This window comes from Hyperolius riggenbachi, chromosome 2, assembly GCF_040937935.1.
Source record: "Hyperolius riggenbachi isolate aHypRig1 chromosome 2, aHypRig1.pri, whole genome shotgun sequence".
NCBI classification, from domain to species: Eukaryota; Metazoa; Chordata; class Amphibia; order Anura; family Hyperoliidae; genus Hyperolius; species Hyperolius riggenbachi.
In genome coordinates, this window is record NC_090647.1 from 40429533 (window position 1) to 40455898 (window position 26366).

At 44.1% G+C, this 26366-nt stretch overlaps 1 protein-coding gene across 1 annotated transcript in view; it reads left to right on the forward strand.

Annotated features, from left to right (window-relative positions):
* The first annotated feature begins 984 nt into the window (after positions 1 to 984).
* LRRC32 (leucine rich repeat containing 32) overlaps positions 985 to 26366 on the forward strand; it is a 60443-nt gene continuing 35061 nt past the window's right edge. Inside the window, exon 1 of the mRNA XM_068264717.1 lies at positions 985 to 1166. The gene's annotated coding sequence lies outside the window, so the exon portion shown is untranslated. The remainder of the gene's footprint in view (positions 1167 to 26366) is intronic.

Genomic DNA, 26366 nt, shown 5'->3' on the forward strand with positions numbered 1-26366 from the left:
TTAGGGAAGGGTTTATGTTGGAGGGAGGTTGGGGTTAAGCATCAGGGAGGGGTTTATGCTGAAGGGAGGTTAAGGTTAGGTATTAGAAAGGGGTTTATGCTGGAAGGGAGGTAGGGTTAGGTATTAGAAAGGGGTTTATGTTGGAGGGAGGTTGGGGCTAGGCATCAGGGAGGGGTTTATGTTGGAGGGAGGTTAGGCATCAGGGAGGGGTTTATATTGAAGAGAGGTTTGGGTTAGGCATAAGGTAGGGGGTTATACTGGAGGGAAGGTTAGGTTACGCATCAGGGAGGGGTTTATGCTGGAGGGAGGTAGGGTTAGGCATCAGGGAGGGGTTTATGTTGAAGGTAAATTAGGGTTAGGCATCAGGGAGGAGTTTATGCTGAAGGAAGGTAGGGTTAGGCATCAGGGAAGGGTTTATGCTGGAAGGAAGTTAGGATTAGGGATTAGGGAGGGGTTTATGTTGGAGGAAGGTTGAGGTTAGACATCAGGGAGGGGCTTATGTTAGGTAAATAGACAACCTGAATTTCTCACTTCAGGATTTGCTTTAACCCATTTGCTACTTTATGTATAAAATAATAATTCATCAGCATGTTTCAAGCAAAGAAAAAAAAATCAATGGAAAGGAGTTGTTCCTCACTTAGCTTCAATATTATTATAATTGATGATGTTACATAAAAAATACCGATACTGTTACATCACATAACTGGTAGACAATATAATAAGTTATAATGACAACTGTATTACATATTTCTAGTATCTTTTGTTGCTTGTTGAGTTCTTAAAAAGTTTTTCATAGATAAGTTAAAGAGCGATCATTCAAGAGAAAAGTTTTGCGAACCGCTGTGTGTGTGCGGCCCCTTTAAGAATAATTGGCTGGCTCATTTGCATACGATCCCCCATCCTATCAGTGCCCTAATAACACTGCGAGCACTAAGACCTCCTCACATCCTGTAGTTAACATAAATTAAAGCAGGCAGGCAGAGTCCCATATAAGGATATCAGGATATTTTCCTTAAAATGTCTTAGTTCCTGTTGAGTTTGCTTTGCTCTCCAGTCAGTGTTTCCCAGCTCGCCCCAGCCAGCCACAGTGATGAGTGACTCCGAGAAACCTCAATTATCACTTACATCCAAACCAAGGGACCCCGACAGCTTCTGCCGCAGATAAGGTAACAGACAGTTAACTTTGTTCTCCTTTAAAACACAGTATGAGAAGTTTTGAGATCGATTTACATGGGCTGTACTGTACTCACTGTCATGAGATGACACTGACTTTTTCTGCATATTGGTTATTATATGTTCTGTTTTATACTGTGATTTTACACTGGCTTGTCAGAGTGACTGACTTTATGTACAGTGATCACAGCTGTACATATTCGGAAGGGGGAACTTGTGCAAACACTTCAGCTGCTGTTCCGCTGTCATCTGTACTCGGCGATTACACCAAACGCATGATTACCAGCAAGAGAGGCGGCTTTATCCCGCAACAAGCATTATTATTTAGTATTTATATAGCGCTGACATCTTCCACAGTGCTGTACAGTGTATATTGTCTTGTCACTTTTCTGTCCCTCAGAGGGGCTCACAATCTAATTCCTACCATAGTCCTATGTCTATATCCTGTAGTTTATGTATCATAGTCTAGGGACATTTTAGGGGGAAGCCAATTACCTTATCTGTATGTTTTGGGACGTGGGAGGAAACTGGAGTACCTGGAGGAAACCCACACAGACGGGGGCATACAAACTCCATGCAGGTAGTGCCGTAGCTGGGATTCGAACCTGGGACCCAGCACTGCAAGGCGACAGCGCTAATCACTACGCCACTGTGCTGTGTCTTTAAATCTCAGAAATAACAAAAAGGACATTTGGAAAGCGCTTTTCTCCCATAAGGCTCAAATTGCATAACTAGTAATAATAACAACAACAATAATGTATAGAATAACCGCAATAACCATGATACATATAACAATACATAAATACATACAGCATAACAATAATACACATAATAATACATTCTGTAAGTACAGAACTAGTACAAAATAGATATATAGGGACTGATATAGGACTGATTTACTGATTGACTGGACTGATTGGACTGGATTAGATCAATTTCAAACTGTCCATTAATGATACAATCTTGATTGTACAATCGTCTTACTTCTGTGTAACATGAGGGACTACCTAAAAGTGGCCATTAACGGTGAAGGGCGCTCATTCTGATTCTGGGCAATATGACAATTCTGCATTTCGAGATTTCCGATCGGAATTTAGAAAGCGGAAATCCGATTTGCTGCAATTTGGTGATTTTTGCCCAATCACAGAGCTCGGAAGTACTGGACCAATCAGAGAATGCAGAATTTTTCCACAAAAAATCGAATCACCGCTGTATTTTTGGACCAATTTCAAGGTTCCGTATTTCCAATTTATTTTTTATTTTATTACATGATCTACTGCAAAAAAACAAAATTAAAATAAAATACTCCTCGGAAATCGGGAAAATGGAAAATCGGGAAAACAGAAATTGGATTTGGCAGAAATCGGAATTTTGTGGAATCGGAAATGGGCATCTACGACCTTCCTTACTGACGGGACAATATTTTCCTCAGATGCAATCATTCAGTAATATTTTTATGTTTGAATTGTACAGAAGATCACAATGGCCTCAGCTCACTGAGCTTTATCAAACACTTTATCAAACATTCGATAAATCTATAACACCTTAGTGAATTCAAAATTAGATTTTACCCATGAGGTAAATTATCAAACGTTCAATAAAGTGTTCAATAAAGCTTAGTGAATTGAGGCCATTATGAGGATAAAATTGTCATGAAACAATTCCATGGTTGATTGGAATTCAGAAATTTGAAAATCAGAATGTTGGCTATTACAATTGTATCGGAAGAGAGAACGTGCAATTGATCTTTCCCTTCCAATAACTAATGATACCGCAAATCTGACCGAATGATCACGAAAACATTGTACCTTTAGGCTGCTTGCACACCAAGCGCCTGTAACGCTCCCCCAACGCACAGCAATGTAACACAAGTAGGCTGTTCACACAGCCCACGTTGCGTTACATGTAACGCTGCACGTTCTCCGCAAAGTGCAGCATGCTACGGCGTTGGAGCGGCTATAGCCGCGTTAGACTGTTTGCACATGCGCAGTGGGGGGCGGAGGAGGCGGGGAGAGCCAGCTACAGTAGCCGCGCACATGGCTACTTAATATTCACTGCACTGGCGGCCGCTGATTGGCCGGCGGGACCACGTGATGCGGAGTGTCTCGCTCCGTATCACGTGGTCCCGCTGGCCAATCAGCGCCACTCTGGGAGACAACTCGAGCCGCCTAACGCGGCTCACTCTACCGTCGGCTCTTGCAGCACCATACGTTGTGTTAGGTGCACGTTATGCGACCTTAACGTAGCACCTAACGCAACGTCTTGGTGTGCAAGAAGCCTTAATGGACACCTTAAAGAAAAACTAAAGTGAAAAAAAGAGTAGTTTAACCTCCCTGGGGCTGGAACTAGAAATCATTGCCCCCCCCCCCCTGCAAAACTTTGGATGCTGACCCCCCCACTCGCATTCTGCACAGGAAAACTGAGAACCATTATTATTCAATTGGCTAGTGCACACTTGAATGTATTTTCCCCATGCAGATAAAAACAGACAGCAGTAAAGCACTGCACACATTTTCTCTATCAATTACATTAGCTTCTGTGTTAAACATGCATGTTTCCACACATACAGAGAACCAGCAGACGAGTGTGCTCCCAGCCTCAACTTATTACACTCACTCTGTCCATCTCGGATGGAGCAGAATTGGCTTTGCAGACTTCTTCAGCATCACTACAGTACACAGCACTTGGGGAGATGTAGAGAGGTTGGGGGCTGGGCGCTGTACACAAGACCCTGCTGCACAAATCTTTGTCTACAAAACTTTGTTTGATTCCTTGTCAGTGGCTGAGCAGATGCAGTCATTAGAACAATTGTGCAGCGAGTAGAACGTTTCTTCTCTCCGTGCCCTTAGTTGTCAGTCTCTCAAGACAGGGAAAATAAACTTCTCCCCCCTCAGGCGGCTTCTGGGTCCCCTTGCGGCTGCATCCTTTGTAGGGTCTATTGTTACTCCCCTGCTGGGCTTCTACCAGCCCCCTGCAGCCGCCCTGTGCCCATGCCATCATTCTACGATGCTCCTGTCACCCCCAGCTCCCCTCTGTCAGCTGGAGGCACAGCCCCAGTCCATGCGCCTCCTGATCATGAAAAATCTTTACAGTGTATGCGCAGAACAGAGCGATGAGAGATGGCAGAGCGGGTACGAGGACACACGTGGCCGGCACAGCGAATGCACAGTCGCCTTCGAATCTGAGTCACCCGGCTGAATAAGGGGTGCTACGGGGGACAGGAGGATCGCTCAGTGACCATTAACGGTACAATATTTTCCTGATCCTTTGGTCAGATTTGTGGTATCATCGCCAATAATCAGGAGGTAATAATCAATTGCTCGCGTAGACGGGACGGCTATGGCACTTCCTCTCTCTAGATATGATCGCAAAATTTTTGTTCACTGTCAGTGACAGGGACAGCAGTAACAGCAGGTGGATTGGCAGATGCAACCACAACATTACAGAGTGATGGAGGGTGGGAGCAATGTTTGGTCCAATATTCCTGATGAAATCGCATCAAGAATAGACTATATAGTTATAATGTATTAGATGGATCGATGGATGGATAGAAAGATAGGCAGGTACGTTGGTAGGTAGTAGGTAGGTGTATGGATGGATGAATAGATAGATAGATAGATAGATAGATAGATAGATAGATAGATAGATAGATAGACAGATGGAAAGATGGATAAATGGATGGACGGACGGATGAATGGACGGACAGACAGAGGGCTGGTGCACACAACCAGGGCCGGGCCGAGGCAGAGGCAAGAGAGGCTCCAGCCTCAGGGCGCAGTGTAGGAGGGGGCGCACAACTCATTCAGCTATCGTTCGCCTATTGTGTTTGAAGCAGAAAGAAATAAGAAAAGGGGATACATGACAGTGACTGCAAGCCAGATAACTAGAGATTGGGGCGTTGGGGAGGTTGGGGGCCCTGGGGCACCTATTAGTCTAATAGCAATCAGTGTGTGACGGCTGGGGTGGGAGAGATGGGGGAGAGCGCACTTTGCTGTCACAGCCTTGGGTGCTGGAGGACCTTGTCCCGTCTCTGCACACAACGAGCACTTCTGAGTGCTTTTAAAAATGCCAGCACTTTCAAAAGCGCTTGGCTAATGTATCTAAATGGGATGGAGCAAACCAGAGCGATGGGATTTTCTTCCAAATGCAAACGCAGGTCCTGCAGCATTTTTGCAGATTTCTGAGGCGATTCAGCTTCAATGTTAAGTAAAGGAAAGTAGAAAACCGCTCTGAAAAACGCCAGATCAGAGAGATTCTCCAAGTGTTTTTGTTACAGAAGCTCTACTGAAACAAGAAATCAAAAACGCTCTGAAAATCGCTAGGCATGATTAAAAAATCACTAGGCACATGCCTAGAATCGCTCTGAAAAATCACTTAAAAAAGCACAGGCTTTGTGATCACAATAGCACTTTTTGGTGTGCACTGGCCCTGACAGACAGACAGAGATAGATGATAGATAGATAGATAGATAGATAGATAGATAGATAGATAGATAGATAGATAGATAGATAGATAGATAGATAGATAGATAGATAGATAGATAGATAGACATTACTGGAGTCCCGGGTTTGAAACCCAACTGGAAGGCCACTCTCTACATGGAGTTTGTATGTTCTCTGTGTTTGTGTAGGGGTCCTCTGGGTACACCAGTTTCTCCTATAACACACTGATAGTGTAATTGTCTTCCCTAGCCCTAACCCTTAGGTTGAGGTAGGGCATTAGACTGTGAGCTCCTGTGGTGAGCACTCAGTGATGTCACTTGTTTGATGCTCTCTGTACTACGCTTAGGGAAATGTGATAGCCCCATACAGATGTACCAGCCTGACATTCACACTGCATCACTATCATGCATCAAATACCAGCAACATACACAGCACAGGGCATGTCTGTAGCCATAGCACATGGTGCAGCTGCTATGGAGACAGGCAGTACAGGGTGGTCTTCACCTCTGCCAGGGGGTCTCATCACATAAGGCCAGCAAAGGACAGAGCAATACAAGTAAATCATTCTGACCAATAAGAGATACTTTACTGGACTTGCAAACCAAGGAAGGACTGATAAAGCAAAAAAAAAAAAAAAAACATGTATGTGTAGTACGGATAATGAATAGAACATTAGAAGCAAAGAAAAGAGTCTCATATTTTTATTTTCAGTTATATAACTTTTTCTTTTATAACATTGCATCATTCTGTCACATTTGCGGTTTTAAAACCCCACTCTGTCTTTTAAGCTGTAAAACAAAGCAGAAATAATGACCCTTTGAACTTGCTTGCAGTAAAACCTTATCTCAAGCTGTCTCTCGTGATTTCTTGGCTGTTTAAGTGCTTCAGAAAACAGGACTCTAACTTGGGTCGAATAGCTTTTTACATAGATGACAATTGAAATGTTTAACTCTTCCTGTACTGGAAAACTACTGGAGTGCCCAGAGGAAACCCGCACACACATAAAGAGAGAAGCATACAAACTCCATGCAGATAGTGTGCCAGGCCAGACACAAACTGGGGGATGCAGTGCTGCTAGGCGAGAGTGCTGTAATGTCTCCCCCTTGAGCAGCGCTTTATAAATAAAGTTTACAAATAATACACCACCATGCAAAGTTCTGAACTGTCGCATCATTAGCAAGAAAGGACTGCCTGTTAATCACACCTGAATTGGAAAGCAGAACGCTCCCGGCCACAGGAGGGAGGTCAAGGAGGCACTTGTATGGTAGCCTTAAAGAGGAACTCCAGTGAAAATAATGTAATTAAAAAAAAAGTGCTTCATTTTTACAATAATTATGTATGAGGGCTCGTTTCCACTGTTGCAGTGCGGAATCGCCTGGATTCCACCGCAGACGAAATCGCATGCGGATGCATTTCCGCATGCGGGTTTCCCCGCGATTTCGCATGCAATTTCGCATGGCTAAGAAGCAGGCAAATTTAACCATGTCACTGCCTGTGTAAATTTCAATAGCATTACATGTGAAATCGCACGCGAAATCGTGGGGAAAACCGCATGACAAAGCTGCATGCGATTTCCCTATTAAAAGCATTGCGGGCGATTCGCCCACATTCCTGCCGCACGCGAAATCTGACGGCTCTGCCGTGCAGATTTCCCCTGCACACCAAAGCGCACCCGCACGACGCACAAGTGGAAACAATCCCATCCACTTGTATTGCCCATGCGAATCCGCATGCATTGCCTGCATGCGGATTCGCTATAGTGGAAACGAGCCCTAAATGATTTAGTCAGTGTTTTCCCATTGTAAAAGCTTTCCTCTCTCTGATTTACATTCTGACATTTATCACATGGTGACATTCTTACTGCTGGTAGGTGATGTCACTGGAAGTAGCTGCTGCTCTTTTTTTGGCAGTTGGAAACAGCGGTAAACAGTTATTTCGCACAGGTTCACAGACAGGAAACTGCCAGGACCATGGCCCTCACAGTTTCCTGTGGGAGGTGTTTCACCACAATATCAGTCATACAGAGCCCCCTGATGATCTGAGAAAAGAAATAGATTTCTCATGTAAAAGGGGGTATCAGCTACTGATTGGAATGAAGTTCAATTCTTGGTTACGGTTTCTATTTAACTGGAGCTCCAGTCACAGAACTTTCAGAGGGTGCAGAGGTACAATGGACAGGACCCAGAGGACCCCAGTGTCCCTGAAAGACTACAGGGGAAGTAAAAAATTAATTTTTGTTCTAATTCAGGTGTGATTTATCATTTAGCTGGGGCAATGATAATTATCTAGTAATAGCAGAATATGCAGGTACGTCTTTGACTACAAAATTAATACATCTCTCTCCCCCTTACAGGGTACCTGAGATGAGCCAAACATTTAATATATACTTGGGGATTCCTTCATCCCCCTTCAGGCTGATCAGACCCTTGACCTCCTCTTGCAGTTGCACCACCTCTGGTACAGGTCCCAGTAATCTCCCAAGTCGGGGCATAATGCACAGATATGGCTGAGCCCCTTCGCTTTCCCGTAGCCGGGAGATTTCTCCGCCTGCACAATACTACTGTGCAGGCACAGAATGCTCCCAGTCGGGGGGGGGGCACTGCTCCTGTGCCAGCTGGTGCGACTTTTGAGATTACCGGGACCCGTAGTGGAGGATCCAGGTGGCGAAGGAGGAGGGCGAGGGAGCCTGAAGGGGGCTGGAGGAAGCCCCCAGGCTATGTATTAAACTTTTCTTTTGGCTCATCTCAGGTACCCTTTAAAGAGAAACTCCGACCAAGAATTGAACTTTATCCCAATCAGTAGCTGATATCCCCTTTTACATGAGAAATCTATTCCTTTTCACAAACAGACCATCAGGGGGCTCTGTATGGCTGATATTGTGGTGAAACCCCTCCCACAAGAAGCTCTGAGTACCGAGGTACTTCTGGCAGTTTCCTGTCTGTGAACCTTGTTACATTGTGGGAAATAGCTGTTTACAGCTGTTTCCAACTGCCAAAACTGCAAGCAGCAGCTACATCACCTGCCAACAGTAAAAATGTCACCATGTAATAAATGTCAGAATATAAATCAGGGATTTAAAAGATTTTACAATGGGCAAACACTGACTAAATCATTTATACATAATTATTGTAAAAATGAAGCACTTTTTTTAATTACATTATTTTCACTGGAGTTCCTCTTTAAATAACCTTGTATCTCATTTGCCTAAACAACCAGACCTAATCTGAGTGAGTTTATAACCCTTCATGACAGGTCAGACTTTCCCGGGTATGTCAGAATTCCCCAAGAGAACTTGTCAGGTTGTCATAAATAACTTTCCATTATAATGACCCTTATCTTTGCTAGCAAAAAAAAAAAATGTGTACAGGATAACTTCTGCTTTTAACTTTAGCCCAGTGCGCAGTATGGGAGTCTGTCTTTATAATAATAATTATTATTATTTTATTATTATTATTATTGATTTATAAAGCGGCAACATATTCCGTGGCGCTGTACGAAGTAAGAAACAAACACGGGGTACATAATAATACAGACAATGGTGTACACCAACACCAATACACAAGATACATAATTAGTGACAGAGTACAAAAATGATACAAAATACAGAAAACAAAATACAGAATTGGTAATGACAGTGATAAAAGTAACATGATAAATAAAATGTATACTGATTTCCAAAACACAAAAGCAGGAGAGAGCCCTGCCCTTGTGAGCTTACAATCTAAAGTTATAAATAGTAATGTAATAAATGGTGTCATCCCAATCCCAAACTGTATATTTCATCTGGCTAGAAACTGATGGCGCACATTACACGTGATATAGATCGATAATCCAATCGATAATGTAATCGTTTGTGGTCAATTAGCACCATCATCACTCCCCATTACAATCGCGATTATCGACCCTTAAATTGCACCGTTAATGGGCATCTTTAGGCCCTTTCCCTAATTCTGGGATAATGATCATGTTTCCAGCACAATATGGTATTGGTATATGTGATCCACGAGGACAGAAGTGCATAGACTGCAGTTCTCTGCTGTTCTCAGGCTTGCTATCGTACAGCATTGAACACACAGAGCAGCTGTCTTGGTGAGGCACACAGGAGAGTAGACAGCATGACTCATCAGAAGGGGTGGAGACGGAGTCAGCAGAGAGGCGGGGCAGAGCTGCAGATCCGAACATGCCATGCTGTAGTCGAATGTCAACATAGTTTTCAGCGATTAGGAAGAGGAAAATCTTTATAAGGTTGGTAACAGCAAAGGTACTTTTCAAAGTCACTTTCTTTTAGGATGTACCTGTGCATTTATATACTTGGAGCCACTACAGGGTCTCCTTAAGCAATATGATATGATATGACCCAGGTAGAGCTGCAAACTTTTAGTAAAAGGTAATTTTTTTAAAACTATACAGTCAAGGTTTGCTGGGTCACAATTTTCTCTCATGCTTTACCCCATACTGCAACTATCAGTCCAATTTACAAAGTTTTAATTTTAGTTTCACTATGTGACTGATGAATGGTTCACCCTACTTCTTATCCACACATAGGGTATAATTTCAGTCATGGCAACAGTACACTGTTGGGTGACTGTCACTTGGAAAAAGAGTAGAAAAGAGTCATATTTTTATTTTCAGATATATAGCTTTTTTTTATAGCTTTGCATAATTTTGTCATATTTGCGGTTTAGAAACCACATTCTGTCTTTTAAGCTATAACACAAAGCAGAAATAATGACCCTTTGAACTTTCCCTCAGTAAAACCTTATCTCAAGCTGTCTCTCAATGTATGTTGGCTGTTTAAATACTTCAGAAAACCGGACTTTATTCAACCCAGTTGGTCAAAGATCTCAGAGAGGCTTATTTGCATAAATAACAACTGAAGTTTTTTAACTTTTCAGCCCAGACACCTCCAAAAAATTACGCAGCAATTGTGTTTTGGGTTAAATATGGGTGGTATCAGTGGCCTGTGGCACCCTGGCGGTGGGAGTTGCACAGGCAGCAGGAGCAGGGCAATGCAGCAGCAGCAGGTGTAACATGTGCCAGGACATGGCACATCGCAAGTGACACATGGAAAGTGACACGTGGCAAGTGCCATGTGACACGTGCCAAGTGCCACGTGACAGTCAGGCAGCAGAGGAGAAGACACTAGTGCACACTAACTGTCACACTGGCACTGCTCACAGCACAGCAGTTCTGTAGAAAGCTAACACAGTAGTACTACTACTCTAACAACTACTAGCACTGGCTGCAGAACTACAGTACTAACTACACAATAACACAGTAATCCTATCTCCTAATCCCTAACCTAACCTATACCTTAGGCTAATAGCTGGTCAGCATGCAGCAGCTGGCCTGGTCTGTGCACAGCACACACACAGACACATAGCAGCTGCCTGCAGCACACACTCTGACTGTTACACAAATGACATCAAGCTAATTAATGATTTAACAATAGTGTAGTGATAGTGAAGGGGTTAATCACTGAACAGCTTTCGGTTTATCATTGTGTACAGCCCTTGCTAGGCCCAGCAGCACTGGAGCATGTCTCTCAGTGAGCATTCAGCAAGCTAAGACGATATGTCTCATCATGGCAGCCCTCGTTATTATACAGGGGGGCTGGCCAGTGTTCCTTTCTGTGATTGGGTGCCAGGGTTTAGGCTGGGTGCCCTCTAATTGGCTCAGTGAGGTCAGGTGGGACTGGCCAGGGTTCCCCTCTGTGATTGGTTGCTAGGGCTTCTGCTGGGAGCCCTCAGCTTTCAGGCAGCAGTGGGCAGTTGCCAGGCGGCAGTGAGCAGTTACCAGGCAGCAGCAAGCAGTTGTGAGAGTTTGAGAGACATTTCACTGCTCATCAACAGTCCATGGAAAAGAGGCCATAGACCCTGAACAGGCATGCAGCAGATCAGGTGTTTCTGACAAAAATCTGACAAGATTATCTGCATGCTTGTTTTAGGTGTGTTTATACAGGTAAATTCTGCTGCTCTAATCTTTGATATTATTGAGATGGGCATAGAGCAGCCTCTTATGTCTTTCTTCACCATAGCGCCCCCTTCTGTTGGTCAGTGATATGACAGGCCTGCTTGGAGCAGTGTGTCTGCTATCGCTGCTATGGGTGAAGTAGAGGAAGGTCTTCATAACATTTGCTTTTTCAGCTGTGATAACAATCACAGCAGGCGACCCCGGCAGGAAAGTTATCGGCTGTGCCGGCTGAGAAGTCCTCAGCAGAAGCAGAGGACACACAGAAAGAACAAGGCCGATAAGACTGGGGAACAGCACTGGTGACTGCGCCAAGCGAATGGCTGTGAGGTTTTCACAGAAGCCTCCTATGTACTCAAGACTTGGAGCTCTACTTCCCATAGGAGCTTGGCCAGGATATGCTTTTGATTTTCAACAGGCTATAGTGGCACCGCAAGTCCCAGCATGTCAAATAACAAGCTCTATAGCCACGTGTAACTGTTCTTTTGTGCCTTCAAATCTGTTTGCCCTGAGGGCAGATGTCATACAGGTGAGATGTGAGGCAAGGTGTGGAGGAGAGGCACGCCCAGAGGGGGCGGAGGCTGTTACAGGTGACACAGGCAGGTGATTCCCAAACTAGCATCACGACTGTTAAGAGCTCTGCCTCTGACACAGGAGATCAGGGTTGGAATCTCGTCTCTTCCTATTCAGTAAGGAGTTCTTGAGCAAGACTCCCTTTCACTGCTACTGCCTATAGAGCGCCCTAGTGGCTGCAGCTCTGGTGCTTTGAGTCCACCAGGAGAAAAGCGCGATATAAATGTTCTGTGTCTTGTGCAAGCTCAGATTTACCTCACAGTTGCCTATAGGCACAGATGTCCTGGCACCTTAGATTTCCCCCTCCATGAGCCCTCAAACCCCCGCCAAACTGCCCCGCAACTGTGTTGGCTGGCCCATCTGTCGCTTCTACCTTACTTCCCATGCCGACATAGGCAGTGGCGTAGCTAAGGAGCTGTGGGCCCCGATGCAAGTTTTACAATGGGGCCCCCCAGAGCACTCTCTACATAACAATTGATACGGTGCACCAAAACCTGCCATTGGCAACTACAGTGCCAGAGGTGCAAGAAGGGAGGGGGAACAGTTTGTTAATGATCACCACTATTCAAAGCATCTATAGAAGTGATTATTATGAGCACAGGGCCAATAGAGAGCTAATACTGTAGTTGAGGGAGGACCCTTTGGGGCCCCTCTGGCCCAAGGGCCCCAATGCGGTCGCAATCTCTGCAACCCCTATTGCTACGCCCCTGGACATAGGTAGCTACAGGTGTCACTTAATATTAGGTAGCCATAAGTACCCTCAATATTAAGTAGCTAGAGGTGCCTCTGAGCAAAAATCTCATCAGTGGAATGCAGAGAGCAGGGTGAGTAACCTCTCATTTACACTCTCATCAGGACTCTGCATAGGGAATGAGAGGGAGGCACTTGGGGAGGGTACTGAGCTGCCTTTTCAGCATCAGGCGCCTGTAGGCATATGTCTACAATGCCTAATGGTAAACCTACTAAAAGCCCTAGTCTTGTGTGACTGTCAACCAGGAATCATTTGCTAACATAGCATGACTAACCCTGGGGACAAGGCGAGGGGTAAGGATGGTTGGAAATGCAGAATTTCCAATTCCGATGGATTTCTGCTTTCCGAGAAGTGTTTTTCTGTTTCTCACGTTATTTCCGATTTCCGCAAAAAAAAAAGAATAAAGTTTGTTAATTGGAAAAATAAAAACATGAAAAAATCTTCTCTTATTTGCGGATGTGCGCTATTATGTAGAATCCGCATTTCCAATAGGTAACCGCAGTAAACTTCTGAATTGGCCTAAAGATGGCCACACACAATACAATCTTTTAAATATCTGTTCAATTTAAGAATTGCAAGAAATTTTTCTGACGGATTGTAACATTTCAAAAATATGACCAATGTACCAAACACGTATATTCAATCCTTCCCCAATTATGATAAAAATGATTGGAGACTCTGAGAAAATTGCTAGGGTGTGTATATTGATAAATTGACAATCCATTAATCCAACACACACCATACAATCTTTAGAGAAATTAAAGAAAAATATCTGGCATTCTGGATAGATAAAAATCGAAAAAAACGGGAAAGCCGATCGGATTTTTCAGTCGAATGAAAAAAAAGTTTTCGATTTTTTCGGGAGATCTGATCATTTTTATCGAATTGCCGTAAAATCTGATCATTTTATTGTATCGTGTGTGGCCACCTTACACAGCACTATTTTGTGGAATACACATTTCCAGCCGGCAACCACAGTAAACGTCTGCACTCTCTGATTCTGATTGGCCTAATACTAAATCACAGTAATGCGGTATTTCCAGGAAATTTCCGATTTCGCCATACCGATTTCAATATACCAATTTCCTCCTCGAAATGCCGATTTCCGACCGGCTACTACTTGAAAATCTGAATTCCATGAAATTCGGAAGCTCATCCCTAGTGTAGGGTTGCACATGCTTTCAAGATGAAATATTTCAAAGGTTGGAGAGTGACAGATGTGTTTTTGGAAGGGGATTCCAGATAAGGAGTGAGGCGTGTGAGAAATCTTGTTTATGTTAATGCGAGGAGCTGATTCTAGAGGAGGACAGAATGAGGTTGTTTGCAGAGTGGAATTTGCAATTGGGTTGGTATCTGGAAACTGGTGAGGAAGATGTATAGGGGGAAAATATTGTAGAGAGCTTTGTAGGTTAGGGATAAGAAGAGTTTGAAATGGATTCTCTGGTTAAAGGACATCCGAGGTGGCAGTAACATATTATGCTTTACTTAACTGGGGCTTCTTCCAGCCCCTAGAAGTCTGTGTGGCCTCTCGATGTAGTTCCACTCTCCTCTAGTCCAAGGCTAGCCCCTTTGTAATGATCGCTTCTGCGCATGCATGGTTGTTCAACCCCTGCACAATTGTGCTCCTATTGCTGGAAGCAATCTGCACATGTAGAGTAAGAATCATGGGTGGCGCTACATTGGGACCTGCTGGGGCACTGGCCCCCCCAGGGAATCACTGTGCCCCCCTGAGTTCCCGCCCCCCGCTCAGTAACATACAGTTAACCATTTCCAGGCTCCAGCAGCATACAGTGAACAGGATAGTGTCTGTAAAAAACTGTTTGTTACAATGTCTATGTAGGCATTAAGTAAACCAAGGGTCTTATCTATTTGACATAAATACCTCACAATCCTTGCAAGAACCCTTGTAATTATTATATCTGGATGACACTAATATTTGCAACAAAAAAAACCCACCTCGAATGTCCATTAACCACTTCCGGACCGTGGTAATGGAAATCTACACTCTGTTTATGGCTCCTTATTCCTCCCAGGGTGTAGATTTACCACGCCGCACGGACCCACCACTACCACTGATTGCGCTGCTGTCCAGTCGCTGCAGGCCACTCACTCTGCCATCGCTATGACAGCAGAGCTCCATGAGCCAGCTAGGAGCCAATTTCATTGACTCCTGAGCCCCATGATCACTCTAAGATGGCAGAAAGCCCCGTTTTTTGGTAGCAGGGGCAAGACACTGTTAAGGGGCCAGAGACTGTTGGAACGCAAGTGGTTAAAATGCAAATATAACTTTTAATAGCATCAGGGCCGGATTTCTGGAGAGGCAACAAAAGGTTCGGGCCTTGGGCAGTTGCAGCTCAAAGGGGCACCTGGGCATGAAAGAGGGGTTGCTACATATGAAAGAGGAGGCTGAGAATGGAAAGCAATATATGAAAAAGGGAAACTGATGCTCAAGAGATGTTGATGAAAGAAAGGAACTATAGTACATGGATGTTACACATGGAAGAGGGGGCTGCACATGGAATAGGAGGGGGCTGCTGCACATGTAATGGGAGGAGCACTGCTGCACAGGAAAGGGTAACCACAACATACTTGGCCTAGGGGCATAAAAAGTATAAATCCGACCTTGATACATCATTCAATTGCAGAACGACTTAAGCGGCGCTGATCTATGTATATGGCGGTGATATAATGACAGCGGAAATTCCCTTTGAAGGTTAGGCAGCCTAGGAGGAGGCAGCCTGTGTAATCTCCACTTGTATGGCAAGTTCATCTGCCGGGAATCAGCCAGCTTTGCCTTTACAGTAAATAGAGAGGGGGCTGTCCCTGCTCACTGACTGCTAATGACATAATTACATTTGTTACACACTCAATTCATGGAGTAAAATAACCTTGGTGTGATATCAGTAAAGGCTAATGAGCTGAAAGCGATTCTTTCCCGGGCCGCAGGTAATGTGGAAATCACCAAACTCATCGCTGCTGGGAGGTTTACTTCTCAGTTACACCTCAGCGGCCTTTAAAGAGAGGATGCAGCTCTCACGAAAGCCTTGTTTATTGAGGCGACTAGTCGAAAGCCAAGTGCCCCGAGCCTGCAGTAAGTACTTTATTATTATTATAATTTATTGTATTTACAAGGCGTCAACATACAGGTGAAACTCGAAAAATTAGAATATCGTGCAAAAGTCAATTTATTTCAGTAATTCAACTTAAAGAGAAACCGTAACCAAGAACTGAACTTCATCCCAATCAGTAGCTGATACCCTCTTTCCCATGAGAAATCTATTCCTTTTCACAAACGGATCATCGGGGGGCTCTGTATGGCTAATATTGCAATGAAACCCCTCCCATAGTGTGATGTCAGGACCATGGTCCTGACAGTTTCCTATCTGTGAATCTCATTGCATTGTGGGAAATAAGAGCTGTTTACAGCTGTTTCCGACTGCCCAAAAAAAAAAGCAAGCAGCATCTCCGTCCAGTGACATCACCTGCCAGCAGTAAAAATGTCACCATGTGATAAATGTCAGAATGTAAATCAGGGAGAGGAAAAATTGTACAATGGGCAAACATTGACTAAATCATGTATACATAATTATTGTAAAAATGAAGCACCTTTTTATTACATTATTTTCACTGGAGTTCCTCTTTAAAAGGTGAAACTAATATATGAAATATACTCATTTCAAGCCTTTATTTGTTATAATTTTGAGGATTATGGTTTACAGCTTATGAGAACCCCAAAATAATAATCTCAGGCCATTAGAATATTGTGAAAATGTTCAATATTCTGAGCTCAAAGTGTCAGACTCTAATCAGCTAATACATCCAAAACTTCTGCCAAGGGTTCCTATTTGGTATATCAGTTTTACTGTTTAAGCTGAATGACTGAAATAAATGGACTTTTGCTTGATATTCAAATTTTTTGAGTTTCACTTGTATTATTAACTTTCCTAGCGGTATGGACGAGCCTGACTCGTCCATAAAAGAATAGCTAGTAATGGTAAGGACGAGTAAGGCTTTTCCAGCAATTACAAATACTCACCTGTGGTGCCTCTGGCATGTGAGAACCCTCGCCTGCACCTCACGACTTTCCTGTAAGCGCATTCCCAACGTCTTCTCGGTGATCTACATTCTTTTGCGTTCAACACTTCCTGTCCCTCCGCGATCATATGCCCTCTGCTGTTTTCCTCTGATGACGCTGCGCGAGCCCACTGGTGTCATGCGCATGCAGTGTCATCAAATCAGGCGGCCGATTCAAATTTTTTTGTATTAGATGCAATACAAACATCTGTATTGGATTCAATATAAAAAATTCTAAGTGTTAAAAAAGAAGCTATGGGCAGCACTACTGTCCTTTTTCTGTATTGTACGCATGCTAGAGGACAGCTTGCAAGGTCCCAACTTGCAAGCGGTCCGCAAAAATGCTTACAATATAGAGAAACACTTAAAAAAAATGTTTTTGATTTTTTTTTTGGTACAAAAATCCTGCATAAATTAAACGCAGGGGAGGTTAAAGAGAATCTGTACTCTAATATTCTTACACTAAAAAGCATACCATTCTATTCCTTATTTTCTCCTGTGCCCCTCTGTGCTGTTTCTGCCACTCTCTGCTGCAATCCTGGCTTGTAATTAACAGTTTTAGGCAATGTTTACAAACAAACTAACCAGCTTCTAATAGGCTCAGCTAAGCATAGTGTGTGAGTCATTCAGAGTGTGCAGGGGGCCTGCAGAGGGTGTGTATCGCTTCTACCAATCACAAGCAGCCCTGCACATTCCACACAATCAAAGCCTTAGCCCGACAAACAGGACAGAGGAAAGATACATTGATTTATTACAGAGACAGTGTAATTAGGAAGAGCTGCAGTAAGCCCCAGCACATTAGAACAGGCATAGGAACTCATAGGATAGAAGAACTAAGGCTGAAAAAATTGTTACAGAGTCTCTTTAAAAAGTGTGAGAGCAGGAACCCACTAGAGCGTTTTTTTGAGGGTTTAGGAAACGCCTTAAATCACTAGCCAGTGTAGGTGGATGGGACTGATTCCACTGGAGCGATTGCGATAAGGGGAATCGCAAACGCAGGCCACACATCATTTTGGGAGTGTTTACGTTCCATTGTAAAGTATTGAAGCGCTGGCAAATCACTAATGTATCGCTACACATAGCAATTTGTGTGTGATTTTGAAAAAACTGTAAAAAAAAAAATACTAATTTGAAACAACCAATCAGAAATGAATTTGCTAATCGCTGAACTATTGCACAAGACAGAAGGAAATCATATAGAAATGCATCCTTTATGTATTTAGAGAGTTTAGCCTGTCTAATTCCCCCGCATCTGCGACAAATCACCACTGTAATTTGATCTCTCAGATGTCAGCTCAGGAATCTCTGCAGCCTAGTCAGAGCAGCTAATTTGTAAACACAGGATGTTAACCCGATATCTGCTTCCATGAAAGCAGGAAGTAGACACACTGCAGATTTAGAATTTTCTGTTCGCGAACGGCGAACGCGAACTTCCGAAAACTGTTTGTGAACAGGCGAATCTGGCGAACCGCCTTAGACTTCAATGGGCAGGTGATTTTTAAAACCTAAAAAGACTGTTTCTGGCCACAAAAGTGATGGAAAAGTTGTTTCAAGGGGCCTAACACCTGCACAGGGGCATGCTGGAGGGGGATCCATGCCAAAAGTCCCACCAAAAATTACAGAGTTGATGCAAAGTCGGGTTTTAATCTCTAAAGGGCAGAAATCACATTATGCACAGCTCTGGGTGTTAGTGGGCTGTGGTATGTGGGTGGCTGGATGGTGTAATGGTTAAGGGCTCTGCCTCTGACACAGGAGACCAGGGTTCGAATCTCGGCTCTGCCTGTTCAGTAAGCCAGCACCTATTCAGTAGGAGACCTTAGGCAAGTCTCCCTAACACTGCTACTGCCTATAGAGCGCGTCCTAGTGGCTGCAGCTCTGGCGCTTTGAGTCCGCCAGGAGAAAAGCGCGATATAAGTGTTCTGTGTTTGTTTGTTGTTGTTTGTTGTTTGTCTCACACAGAGAAATGCAATAGTACTATCAGAATACAGTGACATAATAATGCATTGGCGCGGTTCTGTGCGTGCAACTTAATGAGGCAACAGCAGTAGTGTGCACACAGCTCTGGGTGTCAGTGGGCTGTGGAGGAAAAAAAAAACACAGGAGGTTGATGTGCTAGCCCTCAAAAGGGCTGTTTGGGGTGTTTTCACAGCAAGTGAGGAACAAGAACACAGGCCTAGCTAATGCTTTCCCTACCTATCTGCAGCAAGTCTGACCCAGCTCTCACTAACTGTCAGCAGCCAGCAGAGAATTGATCCAATATGGCCACTGCAACTGCTTTTTGATAGAGGGGTGGGGGGTCCAGGAGGGAGTGCTAGCTGATTGGCTGCCATGTGTCTGCTGACTGTGAAGTAAGGGGTCAAAGTTTAGCTCAATGATGATGTATAGAAAGCAAATCAAACACGCCAAATGTTCGCTATTCTCCACGAAAGCGACCAGCGGATGTTCCCAGAATACTGCTCGCCAGCAAACAGTTCGGGCCATCTCTACTCCATATTCCCCTCGCTTTAAAGTAACTACCAGATCCTGGGAAGCCTGCTGGGAACATGGAGGGTTTTGTGTCGGGGTTTCCCCTGAGCACAGGCTGGGTTTATGTGGATGAGAAATATAAACAACAGTATAATGTGGAGGGGATGCAGCACTCAGCATTGCTGTGACAGACACAATAGGAGGAAGGCAGGTTATGTGCAGGTGCTCCATCACTGAACCTGCTGCGATGGCAGCCTGAGGGCACCCGGCACCCGCTGAATAAAACACGCATTATGACTAGCATTACACCAGGAGACATTCCCCTTATTGTTGTCCAATTAATCATCATCCAGCCTGGTAACACAAAGCATGTTGTCAGCTGCAGAACAAGCCCACACACTGCTTCCCAGCCACCGGGGCAGGAAAAACGAGCTCCTCTGACAGTTACTACCCGTCTCATCTCCTGCCAGTTGTGCTGAATAGGATTTCCCAGTCAGCAAACAGACAATTCTAGCAACTTGTCCTATAGGATTCATTCAACTGTCTATTAAAGCGGACCTAAACTCAGAACTTCCTCTCTGCTCTAAAATATAAGCAACAGCATAATAACCTTTACAGAAAAACATTTCTTTGTTACAGTTGATACAAATCCTGAGATAAATCTGCTGTGTGTCTACTTCCTGCTTTCATGGAAGCAGACTTTGCTCGAGATTGCTCGAGTCAGTTTGGGGTGATAGCTAGGTCCACCACTACCTCCCATTTTAAACTGTTTTTAAATTGTTTTACTTTCATCTGGCACCTCTGTTTAAAAATTACCAATACTTTGAGTCCACCCTTGGTGGAGGGCTGTTACCCCTTATCTTTTACGGCATTCTTAACCCGAGTGGGGTCTATTCTCCCCAACTGTAATTACAGTGGCTGCCTAAGTGGTAACCCATCTTTGTGAGTACCTGCTCATTTATACAAAAACAGTACTTACTATACTAACATACAACACTATTTAGAGCTCCAGATTTCTCTATATTTTTCAAACTTCTGAAAGGGAAAAAAGCGTCCCAAATGGGTACTTAGTTACCTCAGTTGAGGCAGTGGTGCAGCAATAGGGGGTGCAGAGGTAGCGACCGCATCAGGGCCCTTGGACCAGAGGGGCCCCTTAGGTCCCTCCCTCAACCAAAGTATTAGCTCTCTATTGGTCCTGTGCTGGTAATAATAACTTCTATAGATGCTTTGAATAGTAGTAAGCATTAACACACTGTCCCCCATCCCCTTCTTACACCTCTGACACTGTGGCTGACCTCTATTGGTTTGGGTGGACGGTTTCAAATGTTATGTATAGCATGCTTGGGGGGCCCAATGCAAAACTTGCACCGGGGCCCATAGCTCCTTAGCTACACCACTAAGTAGAGGTAAGTAAGTAGAGCTTCCACCATTCCCATCACCTCCACCGATGCAGAGCTAGGACCCTCCGAGCCCCCGCACGGCCACGGTGAATTTGTGCTGGCACATGTGCAAGGGGGGCAGAGCTACAGCGCACAAGCTGGCACCGGCCCACCCCCTAACCCTGATGCTGGGTCTAGTGCGAGGAGGTAGAGGCCCTCCAGATCCCTGCGGCTCCTGTATTTTTGTGATCCTCCCCGCCCCCTTAGCTCACCAGAACAAAAGGAGGTATTTGTGTGGTCACCAACATGCATTGGAAAGGGTTAATGTACTGGTAAAGGGACAAAAGGACCCCTCACTTGTTCACTTATCAACTAGCTAATCCGAAGTAGTTTCTATCTGACCCACTGAAAATCCCGACTTTCAGGAACCAGATCTCCGCATCAAACTTTACTTTCACTTCACTCTTAGTCATTTATGAAAAGGATTTTCCCACTCTTTCCTTATCGGTTGGCATATTTACGCTGAACGCTGATGTGTAATGACTTCCGTATATCACATGCTCATTAACAGCCTCTGGAAAGCACCTGAAACACGGGGGAAATCCACAGCGAAACCCAATCCTGTCCCACAGGTCCTCAACGCCACTGTGACAAAACCCAGAGACTGCATACAGGTGACATCACACACAGAGGTGACAATGAGGCATTGTAATCCCAGCATAATGTCACAAGGCGCCCACGCCTGCTTCCAGCTAAATACAAATTACACTTGGTTTTATTCAGTTTTAGTATTTACGGAATTCACGAGTTTACAAAGTAAAGTTTTTAAAAACGATTTACGTTTAAAGAGAAACCGTGTGTCCAAGAATTGAACTTCACCCCAATCAGTAGCTGATACCCCCTTCTACGTGAGAAATCTATTCCTTTTCACAAATGGATCATCAGGGGGCGCTGTATGGCTGATATTGTGGTGAAACCCCTCCCACAGGAAACTGTGAGGACCATGATCCTGGCAGTTTCCTGTCTGTGAACCTCATTGCATTATGGGAAATAACTGTTTACAGCTGTTTCCAACTGCCAAAAAAACAAGCAGCAGCTACGTCCAGTGACATCGCTTTCCAGCAGTAAAAATGTCACAATGTGATAAATGTCAGAATGTAAATAAGGGAGAGGAAAGCTTTTACAATGGACAAACACTGACTAAATCATTTATACATAATTATTGTGGAAATTAAGCACTTTTTTATTACATTATTTTCACTTTAGTTCCCCTTTAAGCCCAAGTTAAACAAATTGAAAAATACTTAGAGTAATGGTGCCTGCTGCGGTGCTGTGCACCTATCTATAGAGGCATACATCCTCTAAAAGCCTGATATTTCCTGTTACCAGAGCTTTAGAGCTGAGGTCTTACAAATGGTTATATGTACTTCCTGTGAACAACAAAGTCCCGCCTCTTCATGCAGGGGCATGATTTCCACTGTAGTGCTTGGATTCTGGGAAATGTTCGGTATCTAGTGCTTTAATCCATCTGGATAAATTGTTCTGAATTTTCCAACATGTCCAATCTCAAAAAAATGAAAACAAAATGGCAAATACTTTAACTTTTTCTGCACAATTCATCGTTTTCATTGAATTGCGGTAAAATTGAGCAGAAAAATTGTAATGTGTGTAGCTAGCCATCTTTAGCACACAGCTTTACAATTACTCCCAACCCCTGCAGACCAAGACCAAACCAAGAATCTGCAACTTTCCAAGTTGCAGAGATATGGCACAATTTCTTGTATTCATCTTTAAATAAAGCTATTGTTCTCTCTGGTTCCAAATTTACTATTCAAGACTTCTACTACCTCCTAAGAGGCTGTATCTCCTGAATGTCAGCGCTTGACCTTCTGTAGCACACCATTCCAATATAATGCAATACTATTCATGTGATCAGAGGGAGGCACCCTTGCTTGGCAATGCCGCTTATATTGTACACATATGTTTTAGAACGCCTTGCACTTGCTCAGGTGTTCTTTCTGGTTCCATCATTTTGTTAATGTTCAGTAACCAGTCTTGGATTGAGCAAGGAGCATTATAGTGACTGTGCTTTTGGCAGCATTGAGTAGTAACGGAATTATGGAATTCTTGTACTATTTACCCATGGGGTGCTAGGTGTTGTTAGACAGAATGGCCCATGGGTCTAGGTCACAAAGTTTTATTGTAACTTTTGTAGCAACAACAACAACGAAATATCATTTGTAAAGTGCTTTTCACCCCCGTAGGACTCAAAGTGCGTAAGCATGGCTCAGACCAATAATTGATTGCTTGATAAATTGTGGTACAGAGGAAGAACTCTATAGGTCTACAAATGCCAGGCTAAACTGGTGGCTTTTCAGTCTGGATTTGAATAACTCAAGGGATGGGGCTGTCTTTATTGGGTGTGGTTGGGAATTCCAAAGGGTAGGCACAGCATGACATTGATCTCTGGCTCCAAAGAATTTGAGGTGCGCTCTGGGAGTGGCCAAATTTATGGAACCTGCTGATCTGAGGTTGTGAGAGTTGTGGTGCAGTTTCAGCAAGTCTTTCATGTATCCAGGACCCAAATTGTGTAGGGATTTGAATGTAAACCAGGGGCATAGCAATAGGGGGTGGAGAGGTAGTGACCGCATCGAGGCCCTTGGGCCAGAGGGGCCCAGAGGGACCCTCCCTCAACTGTAGTATTAGCTCTCTATTGGTCCTGTGCTCATAATAATCACTTCTATAGATACTTTGAATAGTGGTAATCATTAACAAACTGTTCCCCATCCCCTTCTTGCACTTCTGACACTGTAGTTGCCATTGGCAGGTTTTGGTGCGCCGTATCAATTGTTATGTATAGAGTGCTGGGGGAGGGGGTGGAGTAAACTTGCATCAGGGCCCACAGCTCCTTAGCTACGCGACTGATGTCGACAGTATAATCGTGAAGAGTATTCTCCATTTTACAGGTAGCCAGTGCAGTGAGCCAAAAATCGGCGTAATGTGACAGTGGTGAGGCTGGTTTATTAGCAATCTGGTAGCTGCATTCTGTACTAGTTGCAGGCAGTACAGGTCCTTGTTTGGAAGGCCTATATAGAGAACATTGCAGTAGTCCTGCCGTGATGTGATGAAGGTGTGAACTAGTGTTGGAAGGTCCTTTCGGGGAATGAGCAGGGAATGAGTATTGTACCGTATTAGCCATCGGTATTTGATTCCTACTTCAGGGGATACACCTGGATTTTTTTTTGATCTGGTGTGTGTGTGTGTGTGTGGGGGGGGGGGGGGGGGTTGATTATCAGTTGTATTGTGTGCCTCCTTGCCATGGAAGTATTCCTTGAGTCGCATTCTTCTGAAAAATTCCTCAATATAACACAGAGTGTCTAGACTGAAAACCTGTTCGAAAATAGAACAGAGAGACTATCTGTCCATCATACACACCCTCTCCAGCAATTTCCACTAATTCTTTAAAAAAATTGGCCTAGCTAGATTTCTTTAAAAACCAGACAAACTCAAATCCTAATTGGTCTCCTGTGTCCTGGCATTCACTGAGGACATCTGTCCAGCTTACTGGAAGAAACTCAGGTCCTCCCTGGACTCTTTTTCTTACTCATGTAGGGAATACGGTAAAGCTACCATACACTTGTCCACCATAAGCTTATGAAAAATGGAGCGGTTAAGCCAAATGTGATGTTTTTCTCAGTGCCCTGGCTAACAACAATGAGTAGATGCTATCTCTTTGGATATTCCCTTACAGAGATCCTTCTCTTCCTCAGTGTGTAAGGAATGCATTAGAAAACAGGAAGCCTCTTGGGTATGGCTGAGGAACAAGGAAAACATCCAGAGTTTCTTTTGTTACGGTACTGGAGGAAACGGACATCCATTTGGCTTGCTTGGTGTGAATGTCAGATAAACAGGTTTTACTCAGAAAGCATGTCACAGCGGGGCCTGTATAATCGCTAACACCGTCCAGCTCCCCACATACATGTGAAAGTTGAAAAATTAGAATATCGTGCTGAAGTCCTTTTATTTCAGTAATTCAACTTAAACAGAATCTGAAGTCAAAATAAACTGATTTGTATATGTAGTAGAGCTAAGAACTAGAACATTAGAAGCAAAGAAAAGAGTCTCATATAGTACAGGAAGAGTTATTATTATTTATTGGATTTATATAGCGCCAACATATAACGCAGTGGTGTACAGTACATAGGATTACAGACAATGAGAACAGGGGTGACCGGCAGCACAATACAGGTAATAGACAACAGATACAACAATACACGTAATAAAAAGGCAATAAAGTATACAATGCCAGATCATACACTAGAGTGAAAGTGCTAATAATACTGGTTCACATATTCTGGGTAGGGTGTACAATCAAGTATGATATACAAGGAGAGAGGGCCCTGCCAAAGGCTTAAGGGGCCCATACACCGAACGATTTTCCCACCGATATACAGCAGATTCGATCACTGTGATTGAATCTGCTGTGAAATCATTGCGCAAACGCTGCCAGAATGATTTCCATCCGAAATCAATCGTTCCCGTCGATACCCGTCGATCCGTCCGTGCGGAAGATTTTCGCTCAATCGCCGGCGGGTCGTGAGTGCGTCGATAGCTGCGTTCGAATGCCCAATGACCAGCGCTAGCGGCACTACATTACCTGTTCCGGCCGGCGCGAGTCCCCGCTCTCTCCGCTGTCACTTCTCCATGCTCCGCTCCTCCAGCTTCACTGAACTTCCTGTCCAGGCAGGAAGTTTAAACAGTAGAGCGCCCTCTACAGTTTAAACTTCCCTGGCAGGTAGTTCAGTGAAGCTGGAGGAGCCGAGCACGGAGAAGGGACAGTGGAGACCAGGGGACACGCGCTGGAGCAGGTAATGTATGCGGAGGGGGGGGGGGGGGGAGCGGCACACCACCACAGAATGTGATCGGTTTCATGCTGAAGTCGATTCACAATCTGTTTGCAGTAAAGGCAGCCATACGATCCCTCTCTGATCAGATTCGATCAGAGAGGGATCTATCTGTTGGTCGGATCTGATGGCAAATCGACCAGTGTATTGCTACCTTTACAATCTAGAGGGAGGGTGGTGACACGAAAGGAGGGGTGTGCCTCAAGAGGTTCTTGGCAGAGAGAGTTAGGGCAGCGTCGAAGGTGAGGTAGGCCTCCTTGAAGAAGTGAGTTTTGAGTGCTTTTTTTTGAAGGTGTTGAAGGAGAGGGCAAGCCTGATGGGCAGTGGGAGAGAGTTCCACAGGTGGATTTGAAACAACGTGGGACAACCTAGAGTTCTCTTTTAAGACCAGCCAAGATAAAGAAAGTTCTGAAGTTGAAAATGCAACAATACTGGAACAACCCTGCAGCACAAAAGACATTCATTAGAGAAGAATGAAACAGGAAAAATAAGAATAAACGTGACTCTCATTATAAGGATCAGAGGAACACAATGAATAAAGGCACTCCTTTTATATTTATCTCCTGGGTCGCAGCCAGATCAAAAGGGAAAGACAGAGAAAAAAAAACAAACACACAAAAATGCACCTCGTTTA